The sequence below is a fragment of the Montipora capricornis genome, chromosome 11 (assembly GCF_036669925.1).
Source record: "Montipora capricornis isolate CH-2021 chromosome 11, ASM3666992v2, whole genome shotgun sequence".
NCBI classification, from domain to species: Eukaryota; Metazoa; Cnidaria; class Anthozoa; order Scleractinia; family Acroporidae; genus Montipora; species Montipora capricornis.
In genome coordinates, this window is record NC_090893.1 from 17,358,684 (window position 1) to 17,366,183 (window position 7,500).

General features: G+C 39.3%; 1 pseudogene; it reads right to left on the reverse strand.

Annotated features, from left to right (window-relative positions):
• The window catches only part of LOC138023143 (uncharacterized), a 6,588-nt pseudogene extending 1,908 nt beyond the window's left edge, over positions 1-4,680 (reverse strand).
• Positions 4,681-7,500: the final 2,820 nt, after the last annotated feature.

Below are 7,500 nucleotides of genomic sequence, written 5' to 3' on the forward strand. Positions count from 1 at the left end.
AGCCAAGTTTTTGGTTTTAAGAAGAACGTCAGCACTTGAGGATAAATTTTCATTTTCTCTCCTAAAATGGAGTGCCGTTCCGACTGGTGTCAGATTTGAGGAATTACCATACCCTTGTCATATTAAAAACGTTGAAATAGTCACGAAGTGATCACAGTAACGCGAATTTATATTTTGAGATGACGTTCTCGTTGCCGTCGCCATTGTCGTTGCTTAAGCTTCCTAGTAACATGTCTCATCTCACCGGTTTCGTCCTCTCCTTCCTCTTGATTGCCTCCCCCTTCCGTTGCCTCCTCCTCCCTTTTGCAGCAGGAGCAGAAGTCTCCTGTGGTGCAGAACTGGCCTTGGCGTTTCTGGTGTCTTCCACCAAGAAAATGTAGCGATCGCCGTCCTGTATTAGACGAGTTGACTTTGAAGCGGCTGCTGCTGCTGCTGCTGGTACGTGGCTGCTGCTTAGAACAATTGGAACTACGGAAAGACGGAAATATATTAGTCTAGGTCAAATGCATGTAAAATGTACTATAAACCGTAGGCCCCGTCTCACAAATATCTTCTATGCTCATAAGAGGATTACGATCGGGTGCTGGAGATTGGTTCTCCCAGCAAGAGAATACTAACGGGCCGCCGGTAGATTTTTATATGTTTGTAATGAAAGGTTAAGAATCCCTAAGAAGTATTTTTATCGAAAAAACGATGCGCACCAGCTGAGATTTTTACCCTGGGATTTAGAGTAAAATTTAAGCGAAACGACCATGTTTTAGAAGGGGGTTCAAGTGGAGGCCTCTAAATGTTTTGGAAAAGCGAAAGAAAAATATCAATTATCGGGTTTTAGAAGGTCAGATCATGATGGTATACTTTTACGAGATATAAAAGATAGCTTCCCTTTTTTCATGTTCTTGCTTTGCGCGGCTGCTGAACATTCACAAAATTTGCCGATTTTGAAGGTGGCTGCGAGCCCCATTTGGGCAAAATCAGACAATGCTCGATTTCTGGAAAAATAAAATTCGCTGAAAATTTTTTAACTCCATTCTCGAAAATACTTTTGTCAGGGAATCTTTTAATGAAATGAAATGGAGGTCGATATTTTTGAACTGTCGGACGATGTTTGATGTTTACAGGCACCGGCTCTTAAGATAGCTTTGAATCCGCTCCACATATTTTTTTTAAACTTTGCAGAAGGTTTCATTCTGGCATGCTGATTACATTTTCAGAAATAAAAAATGGGGGTCACTGAGTTCGTTCTTGAAGTATGAGCAACTAAAGCCAAAATATGGGGTGTTTTTGCAGGGCTTTCCTGTTGCCACGGTAACTTTTTACGTCACAAAAACTACCGAATCTTTTTCAGCAATAATTGGTGTTTGATATGGTAGTCCATAACATTGCTGTTAAGCGATGAAGTGTTGTAGTGTCAATCCTTCTAATAACCAGGTCCCTTAAAAAGTGTTAAAACTGCTTTGAGCCACCTTAATTTGAGGGGTAATAAAGCTCATCCCACAGTGACTTGCTAGGTTGGCTTACTGGCTGACTCTGGTGTTCATAATCTGTGTATATTTGCAGCCTGTTTCTTCCTCTATTGTTAAACCATAAAAGCATCAGTCCCTGACTGGAAATTAAGCAAATGACTCAATTCATGAGTGACGTACCTTTGTCAAATGATAAGAACAAATCTCGCAAGTGGGTTGTTGTCGGAGGTTTTGTACAGTTGCTCTTTCCTTGATCTTGTTGATTGGTGGCCGGCTGTATAAAAGATTTCTTCTTGTCTGAAGGAAAATTGTAAAACTAATTAGGTAGATTTAAGAGTTAGATATAATACCCCTTTTTCTTCATGCTAAAACAGACTTAAATGATGTACATAGCTGGAGAATTAAATTGGGGGAAACCAGATTTCCATACAAAGATTACTCTCCAAGATCAAACACACTAAAAAATAAGTTAAGAGTTAGATTTAATAATACTTGGTCATGCTAAAACAGACTTAAAAGATTTACATAGCTGGAGAATTACTGCGCCTTTCAATAACATGCGGACTCTACAATTCAAAGCTCAATCGACAAATGCGTTTTTCGCTACCTTCAATCAAATGTTCGGTGGCTCCTCCCACCTTCCGACTATGTTGACTGAACTGGACTCAACGATGTGATTTGATTACTGCGCGCTCGACAGTAGTCGGAAGCTTCGGAGCCGCCGAACATTTGATTGACGGTAACGAAAAACGCATTTGTCGGTTGACCGTTTGAATTTAAGATTTCGCATGTCATTGAAAGGCGCAGTAAATTGGGGGAAACCAGATTTCCATACAAAGATTACTCTCCAAGATCAAACACACTAAAAAATAAGAATTAAAATTAAGAGGCAATCCAAAAGTAACCTAATAAAATAAATACTTACCCTGTATCACACATTAGCATGACTGACAATCGACATTTGTAAACGTAAAAATGTACCGGTAAATGCTCTGTTTATAGTGGAAGTGCACTTAGCTATCAAGCTACTTCACAGGCACCCCACTTTTAAATAATCTGAAAGGAACAATTCAAACGTAACAGAAACAAGATTAAGAACCCGAACTGGCAGAGAGGCAACCAGTTGGCTATTTACAAAGCATGGCAGAGTTGAATCCTGGACAACTGGAAACAAATCTAAACAAGACTGAGGTCAGAACGGGATTTGAACCCGGGGCAACTGCAAGAACACCCAATGCTCTACCCACTGAATCACCCCACCTCCCTTTGACCCAGATAATCTAAAAGACAGGACTCAAAACTGACTAAGGAAAGGGCATTCATAATGTTCAATGAGACATTGCAGACATCGTTGGGGAGTAAGGTTGGCTGTGTGGTAACGCTCATGCCTCCCACCTCTGCAGGCCCGGGATTGAATCCTAAACTTGTACGTGGGCTGAGAATTTTGCCAAGAAATCTCAATCTTACTCCTAGGGTTTTTCTCTGACTGCAAGAAATGGTGATTAGCAAGCCAGGTATTATTATTATTATTATTATTATTATTATTATCTGCAGTATACACGTATGGATGCTCTAATGTTAAAAGTACATAGGGCGCAAAGCGTAGCCTATGTCCTCTTACGGAACATAAGTCTCTATATAAAGGAGCGTTTTAAAATAATAAAATACATTCTATATATATATATATATCATAACAATAATAATCCTTAAAATCCTAAATCCTAAAATTCTAATTTAAATTTAAATTTAAAAATAAATAAATAAATAAAAAAATCCTTAAAATTTTCTAACACTCTATAATTTTATTATTATTATTATTATTATTATTATTATTATTATTATAATTATAAAGAAATAGCTGCCTATCTGATTTCAAAACCATTGATTGTACTAGATGAAAAATGTCAACTTATCCTCCCCTGTTATAGCAAGGTTAATGAGACCTTAATTAAGGAACTTAATAATTGACTTACTACGCTTTCCCCTGTCATTATCAAGGGGATGTTGTTACCCATTCACTCTTGAACTGGCCAACATTGACGAGTAAAATTGTCTTGCATTAAACAGAGTAAAATCTCTATGTGTCATTCCATAGTTAATAGACGGGAACGGTTTTGGACGTTATGAAACCCGACAAATTTCTTTGTTGTAGGTTGTTGTTCTCCTTTTTTGGTCTTGACCATGCACCAAACACAATAGTTGTTCCCTCCATACTGAGGAACTAACCAATAGAAACGTGTTGGTTACGTAATTCATGCATAGTGTACTAGCGCAAAACAAAAGATTGGCATCTTTGTTTGCTCCTTTGGTGTTTGCCGAGCTTCAAAACCAGTTCCCTCTATTAACTATGGTCAATCTTGGGAGGGTTGAAGGGTTTAAGGGGACAACAAGAGTCCACAGTGGAAATAGACAATGTTAACCCTTACACCACTGAACATACTTCCATTGCAATGAAAATTGTTTGATGTTAGACAGAGTAAAATCTGTAAGTGTCACTAATCTTATGGGGAATTTCTAGCAAACACAAACACCAAGGGATCACAACATGGGTCAGTGCTATAAAGTGCTTGATTTCTATGCAGATGCACTGTCTGCCAACTGGATTCATCTTCTAGTTTCAATCATTGTTTGAAAATGAACCACTGTTTGCCTCATTCCGGGTGACAGCTTGTAAAGTTGCAGGGTTATGTTGAACTGTCTTAAGTTTACAAACTTTATAAATGCACAGCTCCAAGTTCTAAATATCAGAGCATATAAAACAGTTTCTTTAATCAATCACTGAAAAACTATTAACCCATTAACTTATTCTCCCCTAAACCGGCCTAGACCGGCCATGCTTAGTACTATTTTACTCTGCCTAACGCCAGACGATTTCACTCGTCAATGGGGAACCCCCAGGAGTCAATGGATTAATCTAATTCGCACATAAAAGTAACATTGAAAAGAAGAGGAAAAGCTACTTATTCATTTATTCCAGAAGGCCACGACAACAAAAGCAGTTTGATTTCAAATCTATTATTCCCTTTCAATAATGAATGTTGCTGGAGTACCGGGTGACCCTTTCCAACAGCGTCAAGTTACCTTCTGTTGACGGCTTAGAAGGTGAAGCAGGTTTTTTGTCTTCCGCACTCACACATGTTGAGGTTGATGTCCCCACAGAGCATCTTGTATCAGTTGTTCTATGAGGCATAACAACTAATCCGGCGACACTTTGCATTCATGCACTTTCTGAACAACAAAATGCAACAAGGGTCAATGAACGCTCATGGTTAAAGATTGTGTAATAAGCTCGGCTAAAATTGTGCTACATCATCAAATAATATTCAACTTTTCACTCAGTCACGTGCATGCAATGACGTCTGGTAGTATGTGGATCGGTTCAACGGAAATTGATGGAGAACGAGTCACACCATCTATCGTCACACACCAAACCTAACAAATCCTGTCAAGTGGACACATGCAGTAGTCATGCATGACACAGTTGGCCTGCATAGCCTTTGAGAAACTTTTCGATTTTAGAGAAGCTTGTAGTATAGTGAACATTTCCAAGCACATACTCAACAAACTGTCATAAGTCATACCACAAAACACCGATGTTTCGATTAATTTCCATTTTAGTTTCGTGAAACTAACAAATGTTAATACAAGAGGACAAACAGCTAGTCTACCAAAGTAAAATTCTAGCATTACCTTACGCTTAAAGCATGATAGTGAAGAATTAAGCAAAATAACTTCACAGGCAATTGTCGACATAAACTTTGAAAGCTCTCCTGAAATGGTGATTAAAATTTAGCTTTTTCTACCTTGAGTGTTTCTATGGTAATCATGAGATTGCTATGGCAATATCAAGTAAGCTAAACACGAAAATTACAGCGTTTTCATCAAGGTCAAAACGTTAATCAAATTGTCTGTACTTGTGCTTGAGATAATCATCTTTAGTCGTCAATACTTGAACATAATATTCCGCGAACAACACCATACCTTTGAACACCTTTCCTTGAAACCACTTAAAAGTAACGGACAAAATTATTAACGGTTTTTCTCTACACGTACTGGAAGTGTTTACGAATCCGGTTCAACTCAAGATGGCGACATGCAACGTGCTACTCATCCCCAGGCTCCTGACGGCTCTTGTAACCAGTCATCTCTCTTTCACTTGAAAAGTTCGTCCATTTGCTTGTCATCACCTCAACAGACTAAATAATTCTTCGAACTTTCTCTGAGGCCAATCTCCTACTTCTTCAAATTCATCCAAAATCAGTTTGCGTATACAAGGAGGTTTGCGAGTATTATGTATCCCTCTAGATCTGTATCGATTGAGTCATAAAAGGAAATCAGCTACTTGTCGTCTGAGCGAATAGTTGGGCCCGATTGTATAAGTTGAACGAACCGAAAAAAATAGCGAAAAGGTTCTTTTAAGGTTTTAAATGTCGTAGAGCTTCACGTCCCCACCATGAAATAAAGGAACGAGGTTAGCTACGGAAAGGCTGCGTCGGAAATCAGAAATGTTTAATTTAAATTGTAGGTTTCCTTGCCTCTCCTTGCCAGAACAAGAACGTAAAAATGGGTCAAAAATAAGCAATTTAAAATTGTGACGACAACGCGAGCATCAAATAATGAATCATTCACTATCTGTATTTACTGTGAAACCATTTGTAACAATTGTAGGATTATTCACCAGAATTGTCCAACGTGAACGAGATGAAACACTCGCGAATCCTGGCGATAACGCGTAGTTACATTTGAACATGGCGTTTTCGTTGACTAATCCGTTCCTTCCATCCTCCTGTACTCACCTTAGTTTGCCCCTTGAGTAGACACGACACCTGCATCTACACGTTCCAGCACTCAGCAAAGTCCCTTTTTGACTTATGACTGTTTGAGGCATCACTTCCTTCTCCAGATCCTACGCGATTTGAGCCATTTCTCAATTTCGTGGTTGTGGTATGCCGTTGACAACCACGAAATTGAGAAATGGCTCAAATCGCGTCGGATCTGGAAAAATAACCACACAGGAAGGAAGCTACCCACGCTGGCAATAAGGTTAAGCTTTTTAATTGAGAATTTTTTCATATAATTATCTTCGTAAGCTTTTTATCGGGATTCCCATGCAAATCCTTATATTTTTGTCGGCCATGCTCCCATTGAGTTTGGGGCGCCTGTGGAGTGTAGGACAGCTACAACACCCGGGACTTAATCCCCTACTCTTCTCGAATAGTGTGTGGTTTCTTTATCACTTGAACTGTATGAACATAGAAGATATTTGTGAGACGGGGCCTACGGTTTATAGTCCTTTAATATCCGAGAAGATAGAAAAGTCTGACCATTTGCAGATGAAATTACAAAGGGAGCACTTTCTCTTCAATTATTTTAGGATCCTGAGTGTTGATCCGGCCGGGGTTCGAACCCGCGACCTTTGAGGTTGGTAAAACCCGTGACGGACAAAACGTGACGACCGTCACGGATGCTTCATGGACATGTCACGTGTCGGTCACGGCCAATTATCAATTACAATTGACAATTATCGAATTTGCCGTTGACATTATTCTTTACGCAATTGCAAAAATTGCGTTCATAACTGCGAAGTTCACAGCTTCACGTGATTTCATATCCGCAGTTCATATATGATCCATTTCATATATCATTTCATCGTTGATATTATCTCATTAAGAACAACCGGGAAATCAGTTGCTGCTTTACGGGCATAAAACCTGCAAAACGTGACGACCGTCACGGATGCGACACTAGCACCCGCCTGAATGCCTTTGGAGAGATAGCACGCTGCCCGGTGAGGGATTTTTTTCCTCTATTCGTAATTGAATATAAATTTTTAGTGACATGAGCATGACAGTCCGATGCTCAACTAACTGAGACACCGGTGTAATGATCAACATTACATCATTAACTGGTTGTTTATCACGTGACATCGCCACCAATGTTGGTGGAAGAAAACCAAAGATGTCTCCTTGGCTTACCCTTGTTAGTCCACCAACATCGTTATCCATGTCTCTTGAGACTGTTTACAAACCATGTATCT